At 40.7% G+C, this 13,286-nt stretch overlaps 1 pseudogene; it reads left to right on the top strand.

Moving 5' to 3' along the window:
• Positions 1-8,377: 8,377 nt before the first annotated feature.
• The window catches only part of LOC149183789 (uncharacterized), a 107,215-nt pseudogene continuing 102,306 nt past the window's right edge, over positions 8,378-13,286 (top strand).

Genomic DNA, 13,286 nt, shown 5'->3' on the forward strand with positions numbered 1-13,286 from the left:
ATATAGTGTGGACTCCAGAATTAGTGTGACGACTAGAAGCTTCTGACAAAAAATATTGCATGGGTTGTCGATCATTGCTTCGATTGAATTCTGGGAGGATTTGTTACAGAATTTGCAGTTGATATCTCAGTCAGCTATAATGAAGTGGAGCGAAGATTATTCAAAGGACTATGACGTAAGTATTTAGGATCATTTAATACTTGGATTAAAATCCTATTATGTAAAAAAAATGTGATTTCGTTACCTTGATGTTCAGAGCTACGTGAAGTGGAAGATTATTTAGAAACCACGAAGGATCAGGACTAGAGTATATTCCATTGATTGGAACTCCTTCAAGTGACAATGAAGGGGAGGGGTAGACTATGCCACAAAGCTCTATTCAACGAACCACTCATGGGATTCCTAGAATAAATCAATCATCCACTCCACCTCCACCTCCACTACATACACCTTCGCCGACACCTCCACCTCCACCATCACCATTCAACATGGCGAACACAATGGAGATGCCGATTTTGAAAGGAATAGGAAGTGAAGACATAGAAATTTTGGTTTGTTGTGAACGTTGTATGGACATCGCAACAAGTCACTAATGATAATATAAAGAAGGCATAGTTGGTTGCTATTTTGCAGGTTCACATACTAACTGTTACATTAAGTATTACACTGATAATCCTTTTGCAACGCTAGCAGAGACTAAGACGACTTTGAACAAAGAATTTAGTAAGCCTAAATTTGACTCTTAGTCAGTGATTGAGCTTAAAGAGATCATGATGAAGGTGGAGGAGATGCCTTGGGACTTTGATTAGAGGTTGAAGTGCCAGATCAGACAGGCTAACATGTAGATCATACATAGCCAGCATCACGACTTGTTTATTGCATTACTTTTGCCCCATTTGAGAATCGCTTTGTCACAAAAAAAGGTTAGGAACATAGCCATAAGCCCTAGAAATTGTGATGAGGCTGCACACATCACCTATTTGGGATACGAACCTAGGAGTATAGCAGATCCACTCACAGTTGGAAAGCCTACACCTAGAGTTACAGAGTTTGAAAAAAGACAAGGAGATTAAGCTAGAAATGTAGGCAGAATTCTTGTGTTTGAAATGTAAGGGCCACGAGCACGATAAAGATCATTGTCCCATGTACACAAATTATATTACAAGAGGGGGGCCAATTCCCCTAATGGCGTATGCCTCAGTAGGGCCGAGCCTCGAGAATACGCTATGGTGTGCCATTTGTCAAGTTACTGTGCAACATGTGACGAATATTTTCCATTTACTTCAGAAATTCATTCAGATACCCCAACAATTGTTTCGTAATTTCTAAAAATCGGTGGGCCACAATGAGCACCACTCTCGAAGCTATGAGCTGATGATGGAAAGAACCTCTATGGACCGTATGCAAGCAAAGACTCAGCCTCCAGATCAAGGTGCCAGGAAAGCTCACGAAGGTTATCAGGTTTGAGGATGGGGTTGAGGAGGAGGAGGACCTGGGAGAGGTTGCGGTCAAATTATCTGCTACAACTACGGAAAGCCAGGGAAATATGCATGAGAATGCCAGAATCCTACACATCCATCGTGTCAATATTGTAGGCAGTTCGACCATACCATAGAAGAATTCCCGATTTTAATAGCTAACATACAAGAGAAGAAAATTTAGCGTCAGCAACCTACGTAGAATTTAAAAATGATAAGGGCTGAGCCCCATGAAGAAGATCAAAGTGTTGATATTATGCTGAGAAGTGGAATGACGACTAGCACTGATAAAGGTAAACAACTTGAAGAATAAGGATGGGTTCACAAAGCTCTAGATAAATAAGTCAACTTTGATCTAGATTGTGTTAAGGAGAAATTTATGGAAGCAAACAAAAGCTTCACTCAGGCCTCCACCTCAAGAATCTAGGACAAGATGCAAGAAATTAGCATGCCTATAAAGTTTGATCCTTCTGTACTCACTATGTTTTTGGAGACTTGCATGAAACTACTGTGTGATAAAAAGGCTCAAGAAGGCCTGTAGGAATTAATAAATAAATGTGCCAGCAAAGAGAAAGCCCTTGATGGACACTGTGTGGTCAGAAATATTGGCAAGCATAAGGCACGAATAGGGCGAGAGACATGGCTAACCACACAAATAGGTGATTATGAAATGGACCAAGTCATATTGGATCTGGGTTCTGATGCAAATGTTTTACTAAAACGAACATGGGAAAGGATGGGGAGACCTGTGTTGTAGTGGTCTTCGATTCAGATCAAGATGGAAAAATAACAGAAAATCATCCCCATAGGGTGGTCATATGGAGTAACAGTTGATATTGAAGGTGTGAGTGCGATGGCAGACTTTGAGGTTATAGAAATTGTTGATGACAATAATTCGTACCCCACACCCCTGGGAATTGACTGGGATATTGATATGAATGGGGTCATCAATTTGAAGAAGAGGACAATGTTGTTTGAGAGGAAGTCACTATGGGTTATAGTTCCACTAGACCCTACAAAAGGGGTGCACTATACTGAACCAGTCCACGATTATGAAGAAAGTGATGATGAACTAGATATGATTTACAAGATAATAACGTGGGATTAGGACTGGATCAATCCACGATTGATGGACAGATTTGATGGGATTGGGAGAGTTCCTACACCTCTATCTCAGATGAGGAATTAGAGCATTGGTAAAATCTCTTACATGAAATTTCTACATTGTGATGCAATATGATGACAAAGTCATTACGTTTTGTTTCGTTGGAGGCAAGAAAATTACCTTATTATGGTGGGCTAAATAATGTGGATCTCTTTTTAGATGAATTTGAGTGTGAAGTCCCTGAGGACCACCGATTTCAAGCATTGGAGTTGGCATTTCGTGGTACACCTGCACGATGGTGGGGTATGCATAAGGATAGCTTTTTTGGATAGCTATATTACAGAAGAATGATGAAGCTATGGTTTGGGCGCACTACTACCAAAATTACTAAGAAGTATAATGGGAGGTATGATCGACACGATCACCTAACAAAATGGACTAAGGCATTGGGGACAAAACCATAGCTAGAATGGGTACACATATTTTGCCATACCTTGGATACAATTCCCATGAACTAGTATATGGAAACGGAGCTCCGCCATGGCACTGTGCAGTGGGATGTATTGAAGGAAGGTTTCTTATTGACTTTGAGCTTTGAAGACAACTTTGAAAATATCAATGGAGCACTGCAAGAGATTAAAGAGGTTATATTCATAACACTGAAGGAACTTATGGAATGGACCCAACTGGACTGGAACACCTAGCTGCACCACACACTAGAATTCTATAATGTGACTATTACACAACATTTTGTCACTGTCCCTGTACCCCTCGTTCCTTGACCCTGTAGGACCTCTATAGTGAACCTTGCATGCTTTTCCTTCATGGAGAAACTCCTATTATGTCCCTCTTCATGAGCAGATGATTTCCCTTTTGCACCATTTCCCCTGAAACTTTTGTTTTTCCCAGTTTACAAGATCGAAGCTAATGGACTTTGTCTCCCCCATGCTGATGTGTAGAGATTAACACTATTTCCTGCACTGACTGGTGCAACTGAGCTGTGTTCCAGTCACATTGGTCCTGTTGTGGAAATTTTTTTAAATTAGAGCCAAAGCTTCTAGCTCTAAAAGCTCCATAATGGAAGTCTGGTAAATGGTTTGGCCAGATGGGGTCGAGGATGACAGTTTGGGCTCCTTTCCCCCATAATGATGGAACTACCTCAAGGAATAAGTCCTTCTCCAATGAGAAGAGGATCCATCTCCCGTCCATCTTTCCTATATAAACCTCCCTTCTTCCCAAGCACAAGCTAGTTAGAGTGTTGGCTGAGTGTGAGTACACTTTTTTGATTAGACAAGCAAGCTATTACTAGTTGTAGCCATCTAGTTGTGTGAGGGAGAAGTGTGTTTGGTATGGAGTGAAGTCTAAACGGAAGAGCATTTAAACTATTGCTGTTTGAAGCCATCATGGAGTGCTAGCAGAAGTGTGTGGGAACTCAATCTTGTCAAAGGAATACTACGACATCAAGACGAATGATTGTAATCTCTCTTTGATATTAATATATGCAACTATTGATTGATTTCATACATGTTTTGTAATATTAAATATTCGTGTCTTAATGCTTCTTGACTCATTAAGTAGGTTGAATTGGAATTATTCTATTATTATGTTTGTGTATTGTTGTTGTTTACTTGTTTTAGGAGCTTGAAGAAGGAAGCGAGAGATTGCTAGAGCAAGCAAGTGAGGACATCATCAAGCAGGATAAGTGACCAAGAGGTAGGCCCTCTTGATTGATTCTAACGTAAGGAAATATTCCATAGAATTTATCTGTTGTGGCTAGGCCCATTATCGAGCTAGAGGAATTCATTCGTGTCCACACTTATAATTTTACTTCACCACAAATTGGAGACTCCACTGGGGATGTTAAACACACATGGGCAATCAGAAAACAATAGGAAAGATAAATCAGTGAGTACATTTTTTATTAGCAATAGATATACATTTATAGTACACATATGTGACTCTTGGGATTCAGATCCCAAGGTCTCTTGGACTGCTTAGTCTTTTCGGCTTCCACACTAACCCTTTAGGATTAGGTGTCCAACATTCCCCCCCTTAATCTGAAGGGTTATGTATGAGTCCAAGAAAAGAGCTGTAATACAAAATGTGCAAAGAATGCATGGCAGCACTAGGCTGAATGTGCTCTATGATATGTTGGTATAAAAGGGCGGTGGTTTAAGGATGACCACCAACACTGGAACGCTTAGTGCAGTTCCCGGAACTCTTCCAAAACTGGCAAGAAACTGAAGTTTTCTGCTAGAGGAAGTGTTCTCAATCTGTGATGGTTTAAGGATGACCAACAACTCTGGAATGCTTAATGCAATTCCTGGAACTCTTCCAAAACTGGCAAGAAGCTGGTGTCTTCTGCTAGAGGAAGTGTTCTTAATCTGTGATGGTTTAAGGATGACCAACAACTCTGCGATTCCTGGAACTCTTCCAAAACTGGCAAGAAGCTGGAGTCTTCTGCTAGAGGAAGTGTCCGAGATTGCCAACTGAAGGCATGTTCAGGGGCATCTTTGTCTCTGGCTACAACTCTGAAACTGGTGTGGTAGGTTGTGGCTCAGGCTCGCTTGATGTGACTTTGAAGCTTGTAGATGACCATCATTTCCCCCCCTGTCAGATACAAGGTGATAAGATGGAGAAAACTCAACTGCAAGACTGTTCAATACTCTGGAACAAGTTCTGACATGTGTTTGGAATATCTTCTTAGCTGTTGATGCCCATTGCCAAGAAGCGATCCATCCAAGATGAATATTTGTTCTTGCAGGACGTTTGTTTTTGAAGCACCTGTGTGAAGAATGGCTGGTTTTATGACAGTGCTTACATGGATGAAGATCAAAACAGTGATCTTTCAGATGGCCAACTCGGTCACAGTGTTGGCATTTCACGATCTGTTGTTTTTGTTGTTGTTGTTGCTGTTGGTGTTGCTGTGGAAGAGGGGCAGAGTCTGGAACAGCTGAAGCTGAACTGTCATGAGGAGCAGGTGAACTGTCATAAATGAATCCAGCACTCTGAAACTGAATGGGCTTGGCATAGTCTGGAATATGAAAGGACAAGTCCTTATCATATCCAAGACCAGTTCTGTGCTTGTTGTGGACAAGCTGTTCCCAAGGTCTGATGATGGGCTTGGGAAGTGCAGACTGAGTTTCAACATCTGCATGTAAATCTGTTGTTGTATTAGGCACAAAATTTGCAACATTAGTGTCTTGCTGTTTATGGGAGTCTGTTTCAATTTTCTGAACAGAAACAGGTTCAGAATGATGACTCCACAGCTGTAATTCTTCTTGTTGTAGCTTTGTTTCTAGCTGCAAAAACTCAATATTTTCCTGTGCATTTTGTAGACATGTCTGAATGTCAGCAATAATGTCTTTATTGATTATGATTACGCTGTCAGTAGAGGATATGATTAGAGTTCTCAATAACTCTAATATTCTTTCAGGCTTAGCCATTTCTTAAAAATCCTCCAAATCCCACAGAAAAATGTAAGCTGCTAAATATCTTCAAGTTTACACAAGAAAGCCCTGTAGCTTAAAAGAAAAAAAAACAACCAGAGATATCTTGAAACTATGAAAATTATACAAATATCACCGAGCCCAAATCCTTTAATATTTTGAAAAAAATCCTTCGACTGCTGCAAAAAACTATCAGCTGCTAAATACCTTCAATCCACGATCAATGTGCATCATCACTGTTAAATACCTTCTAGATGCAAGCGGCAGGCATAAAAAATTTGTTATGGCCAACCAGCCAACTAAGTGGACACCTTCCTCTCTATTGGTCCTTAAATTTGATCTCTGTTCATCTTGCTTTGGAACTCAAAATTTAACATTATTTGAGATAAATTTCTCATTATTTGGGATTGATATCAGGAAAGTACAGTATGGATTTGGCTACAGACGTTTTCATTCCAGAGGATTATGTCAAAAGCCGCTACAGGAGGACGGACGGTAGAACTGAATCACCTTACAGTAATGAACACAAGTCTCAGAGCCCTGCTCATCACATCAATCTCAGTGGGGACTTTGCCTCAAACTTATCTTCGGCTAGATGCACTAGTACTATTTATGATTGCGCAAGCAGAGGAGGATCATGGAGTCTGGAAATCATTATTCTGAATTGTCTCACACCATAAAATTGATTTCATATCCAATGTAGCTTAAGCAAGCAAGAAGAAGGGGGCATCGTCCACTGTGATCCCATTCTCATATTTTTTGACAATTTAATTTATTGAATTCATCAGTTTTACATGAATTTCATACACAGTCCCTTTTAACTTTATGTAAAACCTTTCTTATCTCCAGTTATTGAATGAAGCCAATGGCTCGTTGCGCTATCTTCATCACTTACAATAATATAAAGAAGTATTGGAGCTTCCGCCATTCACATAACGCTGCACAGGCAACTGGTGGACATCGAATCGAACCCAGGAACTCTATACTCCCCTCGCTGAAACAATCTCCACGATGCCTGGCTTGATTTCACCGAGAATGACACTGCAGATTCATTCCTCCATTTCTTTCTTGTAATTCTTGTTCTCCTTCTGCAACTCCTCAACCTCCATAAGTGCAGCCTATACTTTCAAGATCAGCCCAATTCCGATAGTTTCACAATATACAAATTCATCAGCAGAGAAGAAGCCAAGCTTCTGGATGTGAATATGGTTAATGCAGACCAATTCATCAGTTGCAGAAAATTACGGATTCGATAAGATGAGGTACCAAGCCGGGGATGCCATAGCCATCAGTTGCGAGAGGTATGTTTCATTCCCACATATGCTTCACACTCACATCAGTTTTCAACCAGACCACGTTGATTAGTGAAGAGGATCCCGCTTCTGTAAGAAGCACTAGTTAGAGGACTTGCAGTAGCTATACGTATATAAATGTGGATGCAACAAAGATAATGGAGGAAGAGTGGTAATAGGAGCAGGGCACTGTCGATGCTGATGCTTCAAATATTGCACAACCAATGAGTCCAGAGTGGCACGCTCATTGTTTCCAAGGGGCGTTTCTGAGCTTTGATGTGATTCAGGTCAGGTTTCGATGCATAAACAACACTCCAGTGCACAGAACATGATTTAAATAACGAATAGCATATAGAGCGGAGCACAGTCCAAGCAGACATCGCAATAGAACAACCATTTCCATTCCACCATTAAACATTGCATATACAGTTCAAATGCATAGTTTAAATGTAAGAATCATGTGGCACAATTTTAAACATATTAGTCAACAAAGATAGCCACTACCTTCCATGGCAGTCAAGCCAAAAAATACAACGAACAATTATCGCTAGACTGGTATTCTAGCTCACACTGGGAAAATGGCTACGTCGGATTCTAAGATTGCAGACGCATCCGTTTTCTGGTTTAGTTGTATCTCTGCGGAATTCTGAATTCTGTGGACAATGATGAATCGTGCTGATAACGCCTGCGGAATTCTGAATTCTGTGGACAATGATGAATCGTGCTGATAACGCCTGCGGAATTCTGAATTCTGTGGACAATGATGAATCGTGCTGATAACGCCTGCGGAATTCTGAATTCTGTGGACAATGATGAATCGTGCTGATAACGCTTTGATAAATCTCATGTATTCACGTTTAGTTTGAATGCTATGGTGGTCAGGTGGACGACTTCAAGGAGAATGCACACGTTCAGGCATAAGCGCAGACAATCAATGCGTTTCAGGCAGACAATCAATGCGCAGAGACTAACGTTTCAGGCAGACAATGGCTCAGACGATGGCAGATAACACTTCAATGTTTAAATCAAAGGACCAGCGTTACAAATTCAGGAATGCGTAGAGGCCATGGTCAGGAATGCATTGCAGTCAGAGATACGTTCTTGCTGGGGCAGAGATGGCAGGTCTGAGCACATAACAGGCCACAGAAAAACAAGTGGCTCTGATACCATGTTAAACACACATGGGCAATCAGAAAACAATAGGAAAGATAAATCAGTGAGTACATTTTTTATTAGCAATAGATATACATTTATAGTACACATATGTGACTCTTGGGATTCAGATCCCAAGGTCTCTTGGACTGCTTAGTCTTTTCGGCTTCCACACTAACCCTTTAGGATTAGGTGTCCAACAGGGGAGATCCCATCTCTTTTTTGTTTTCGATTCCATGATTTCGTCAGAACTTTGTTACTTTCATGTTTTCCCTTTGGTTCTATTTCTTTTCTCCTGGTTACTGGCCTAAGTCTAAAATTCATAGTAGCATATATGGTCCCTGTTTTCATTTTTTTTCCTTAGTTGCCTTAGCCAATGCGTTTAATCCGCTCTGGCGCTTGTTGTTAGTTAGGCAATCATGCCGATGCCTGTAAGTGAAGATTAGGACTTGACCCCAATCTTGGCTAGTGTCTTCTACTCTTGTGTTTTCGACCTCGTGAGCCTTTTTGACTATTTTCTCCCTGATTAGGCAACAAATTTTCATTTGGTTTTTTCTTGCTTGTTGGCTTGACATCTTCCTATTTGATTGATTGATTCATTGAGTGGTCAGGGAGACTAGAACATCTAGTTAGTAACCCATTTAGTAGCTTGTGGACTCATTAAGTCTGGGTGTGGGTGTGTTTGCTCCTTGCATTTTTTTTTTGGTCCTTTTATGACTTCGACCTCCTTTTGCACAAGTTTGAAAAAGGTTCCGTTTACTAGCTTGAACATATTTTTTATGCATAGATTTCATTGTTGGTCTTGCGTTTGGTAAAGTCGATGTTTCATTGATCTGAATGAACTTCTCTTTTCATGTTTTCATCTGCTTGAAGAGCTCATAGTCTCGAAAAGTTTTTATTGAAAGATTGTATGTGAAAAGTTTGTTTCTTTGTTTCATGAGAAAGTATGAAATTCTAGCTTGTTGCATCATTATGATTTGCATCTCTTAAAAACTAGAATTGCATTAGCATTTGAAAGGGGAAGATAATTTTTTTCAATTTGAAAGGACTGATAGATAAGTGCTTGTGAGGAAATTACGAATTGGAATGCATTTTCCATTGGTTTATTTTTTGAAAAAGTGAAGTAGTGAAAGATCATTTCGCTTGCAGTTGCTTGATTATTTGCATTTTATTGAGTAGTTTTTACCCTCTCTAGTGTACGCATTTCATCGAATTGAAAGGGTATTGTCCCATTTAGTAGCATTTTAGGTTTTTCGAGTAGCATCGCTAAGACTTGAAAACTAAAAATTAACTCAAGATCAACTGTAAAATGAATTCAATTAATCTAAGGTGTATTTGACATTAACGATCATAACTACAAGGTCTAGGCTAGAGATGTGTTCCGGCGTCTTTAAACCTAGCAGTTGTCATTAGCTTCGGCATTAGACTAGACTAGCATAGATTTGTGCTCCTTGTATCATCGAGAGCTGCAGTCATTTTATCCTTAGGAAGCCGAGTCGGCTACCTTGCGAATGTGATACCCCGAACATAGCATTCAGGAAGATTTCCTACTCGTAATTCTTGGTCTGCCAGGAGGTATTATACAGTTCATGGTTCCCTAGTAATCCTATTTACCTAGATCATCAAGAGTAGTCATTTGATCTTTTTGACTCATTAAACTTAAAATATCATTCGAGCACTTGTTCTTTCGAGCTCGTTTCTAATCGAAAGTGATAAATTCAACTTTGTTTCTTTCTTGACTCTTAGAAAATGAAAGAAAATTATTCTTTTATGCATCTTAATAATTGATTATCCATGATCCAAAATATCATGTTAATCTTTTTGACCAAATCGTGAGTTCCCTTAAAAGAAAATTTTAAATCCTTGAAGTCATTTGTTCTGTTGACTAAGACAAGATCATCGTGAATGAACCATCTGGTTCACCCAATTCCTCTTCTTCTCCACCATCTAAAAGATTGTCTGAGGAGCTGTTTCCTAAGTTATCAGATCCATTTGAGGACCAAAATGTTGAACTGACAATTGTTTTGAGTGTTCAACCTTTGTCATCTCATCCTCTGCCTATTTGATTCAGGATCATCTACTGATCTTGCCCTAGAATCTCCAGATAGCCTTGTTCGAACACCATAGAACTCGTTGACCACTGAAGGTTAGCTTGGACTGGTTAATTATCCTCCAAAACCTTTGTTTGACGTTGTTGAAATATCACCGCAACGTCCTTACATTCCATATGACCAACCAGGTGTTATTTTGGAACTATCCCCTAGTACACGTTTGAGCATTCGTCATCATTTTTTTTTCAAACATGGAACCTGAAGACAATGCTCTAGTAACTGCTCCGGGTGAGTTAGAAGTTTCTACTCCACGCACTATTGAGGGGGAAGAATTGCAATTGCAATTTCCTCCTGAGGGTTTCCCTTATTTGGAAGGTATTCCCGCCAGCTTGCCACCTGGCTATATGTCTTTGGGGCACTTAGTCTGAGGCATAGCTAGTGCCTCATCACTCTACCATAATCCTGTTTGAGTGTCAGGTGTTAGGCCTACATCAGGTTCATTCGCTAAGAACATGACTTCACAACTAGCTGTTACTTTAGTCTTGGTGCAACCCATCGTTCCAAATTCTCTTGTATCATCAATCCTAATTGCACATCAATCACAACCGGTGGTTTCAAAGATTGTCTCCATCAATTCTTTTGTCCCATTAGTCAGTGGCCAGATTGTGTCACAGCCTAGGGGGTAGAGCCTGAATGTCTCTATGGTGTCAAGTGCCACTAGTGTGAGCGTCTCACAAACTCACATGCTTGGTATAAAACAATCCTCTTCTAATATTATTTATAACCCTGTTGACCCTACTAGATCAGGCAATGTCCAGTACCAAAAGGTTCAATATCTTGGTGGTCCGTATGGATCATGCAATGTTCAGTATCAGCAGCCCTATGGGGCTCAAGTCCAATACCAAAATCCTTATGTTCCATATGGTTCTGAAGGATTAGTTAATCAACTTTACACCCTCCAATCTAGGCAGTACATCAAGCCTCGCTACAGCGAGATTCAGTTCGGTAATTTCCCGGGCACTATTCAGGTACCCTTGTAATAGCAAGGACAACCTTTACAACAACCAGTGAAACCTTTGTTACCACAAGGGTAACCTTTGTTGTAGCAAGTGTTTTCTGTGCAACAACAAGGGCAGATTATTTAGCAGCAAGGTAACCTGCAATAACAACAAGGTCAATCCTTCCAACAGTTGCAGTAGGCCACACAACAGTAGATGCAATATACTCCACATACCTCTAAAACCATACCCTTGCAGGCCCAACCTCTGCAAACCCATGGACAAATTTTGCAACTGCAAGGTCAGCCCTTGCAGCAGTAAAACCAACTAGGGCAGCAACAACCCTTGTATAAATATCAACAAGGTCAACCCTTGCAGGGACGGGGTCAAGGTCAAGTCCTACAACAGTAGGCATAGAATCCTCTTGTCCTACGTCAATAGGTTCAGAATCCTACTGGCCAAGAGTACCAGGTATAAAAACCCTACGTCCAAGGGAAATAAGTGTATCAACCTTATGCCCAAGAACCATAGGTAGATAACCCTCTTGTTCAGGGAAAACAGGCTCAATAGCCCTATGTTCCAGGACAAAAGGTCCCATATCCATATGTTTAAGGTCAACATGCTCAACAACCTTTTAACCCATACTTTAACTATCAGCAACCTGTGCCTGGACAGTTTGAAGGTATTCAAGGTCCAAATACTCCCTATGGTCAAGGTAATCCACAATGGGGGTAACCTCAGATGTCGTATGGCCAAAATCCCCCATTGTGGGGCCAAAATCCTTAGCAACAGGGATGGGCTCCTCCCTGTGGGCCCACTTATCGACCTCCCATGGCTTTTAATGCTCAATTACCTTTCATGGCTACACTTGAGTTGCTAGATGTATCGTGCCTTACGAATGATCCTATCCTTGATTCATTGTACTCGCCTCCGATGTCGTCCAAGATACCAAGTGATTTACCAAAGTTGGATGGAAAATCTAAAGAAGATCCTCAGGACCACGTGATGACATATCACCTCTAGTGCTCATCGAACTCATTCGTGGATGATTCCATTCGTCTTCGCCTTTTCCAATGGACCCTCATGGTTGCCGCAGTGAAATGTTACATCGAGCTACCTCGAAGTACTTTCCATGACTTCAATTCGTTATCCATGGATTTCCTCACGCATTTTCAGCTGCTGGTTCATTATGAAACTAGCACCTATTTGCTCACATCACTTAAGCAAGACACTATGATGCACATCTTTGATCATATCCATGAATGGAGACATATATGTCGCCCATTCAAGTTCGAGATAACTGATCAGTTGCTCACTAAATGGTTTACCAAATCATTCATATCCCCAATTTCTTGCGATATAGCTATAGGTGGATGCGTCACTGAAGAGTAAGACATTGCCCGTGCCCAGTACTTGGATCTGGTCTACTCTAAGTCTAGCGCCTTATATGAGTTGTTACCCAATGCTCCGTGGCCACCACCCAATCCAGTAGCATCAAAGTCACCAATTTTTCTTCCCGTTGATGGAGTTATTGGTTGAGTATCCCAAACCACTATTAAAAATTCTTCCAAAAAGAAGTTAGTCTTGAATGCTGCTCCTAATAGTTCATCTCATAATGCACCAGGCCCTAGAAAAACCTCAAAGGTCCACGCTTTCCAGTCTACCGCAGTGGAAAAATCCTTAAAAGCAAAAGAAAATGCCAAAGGCAAAGCTAAAACCGATGCCGCAAAACAGGGTCCTCCCAAATTATCTGTTGGCGAA

This window comes from Pinus tabuliformis, chromosome 3_2, assembly GCF_031772625.1.
Source record: "Pinus tabuliformis cultivar Carrire ecotype Pingquan chromosome 3_2, CPIR1, whole genome shotgun sequence".
NCBI classification, from domain to species: domain Eukaryota; kingdom Viridiplantae; phylum Streptophyta; class Pinopsida; order Pinales; family Pinaceae; genus Pinus; species Pinus tabuliformis.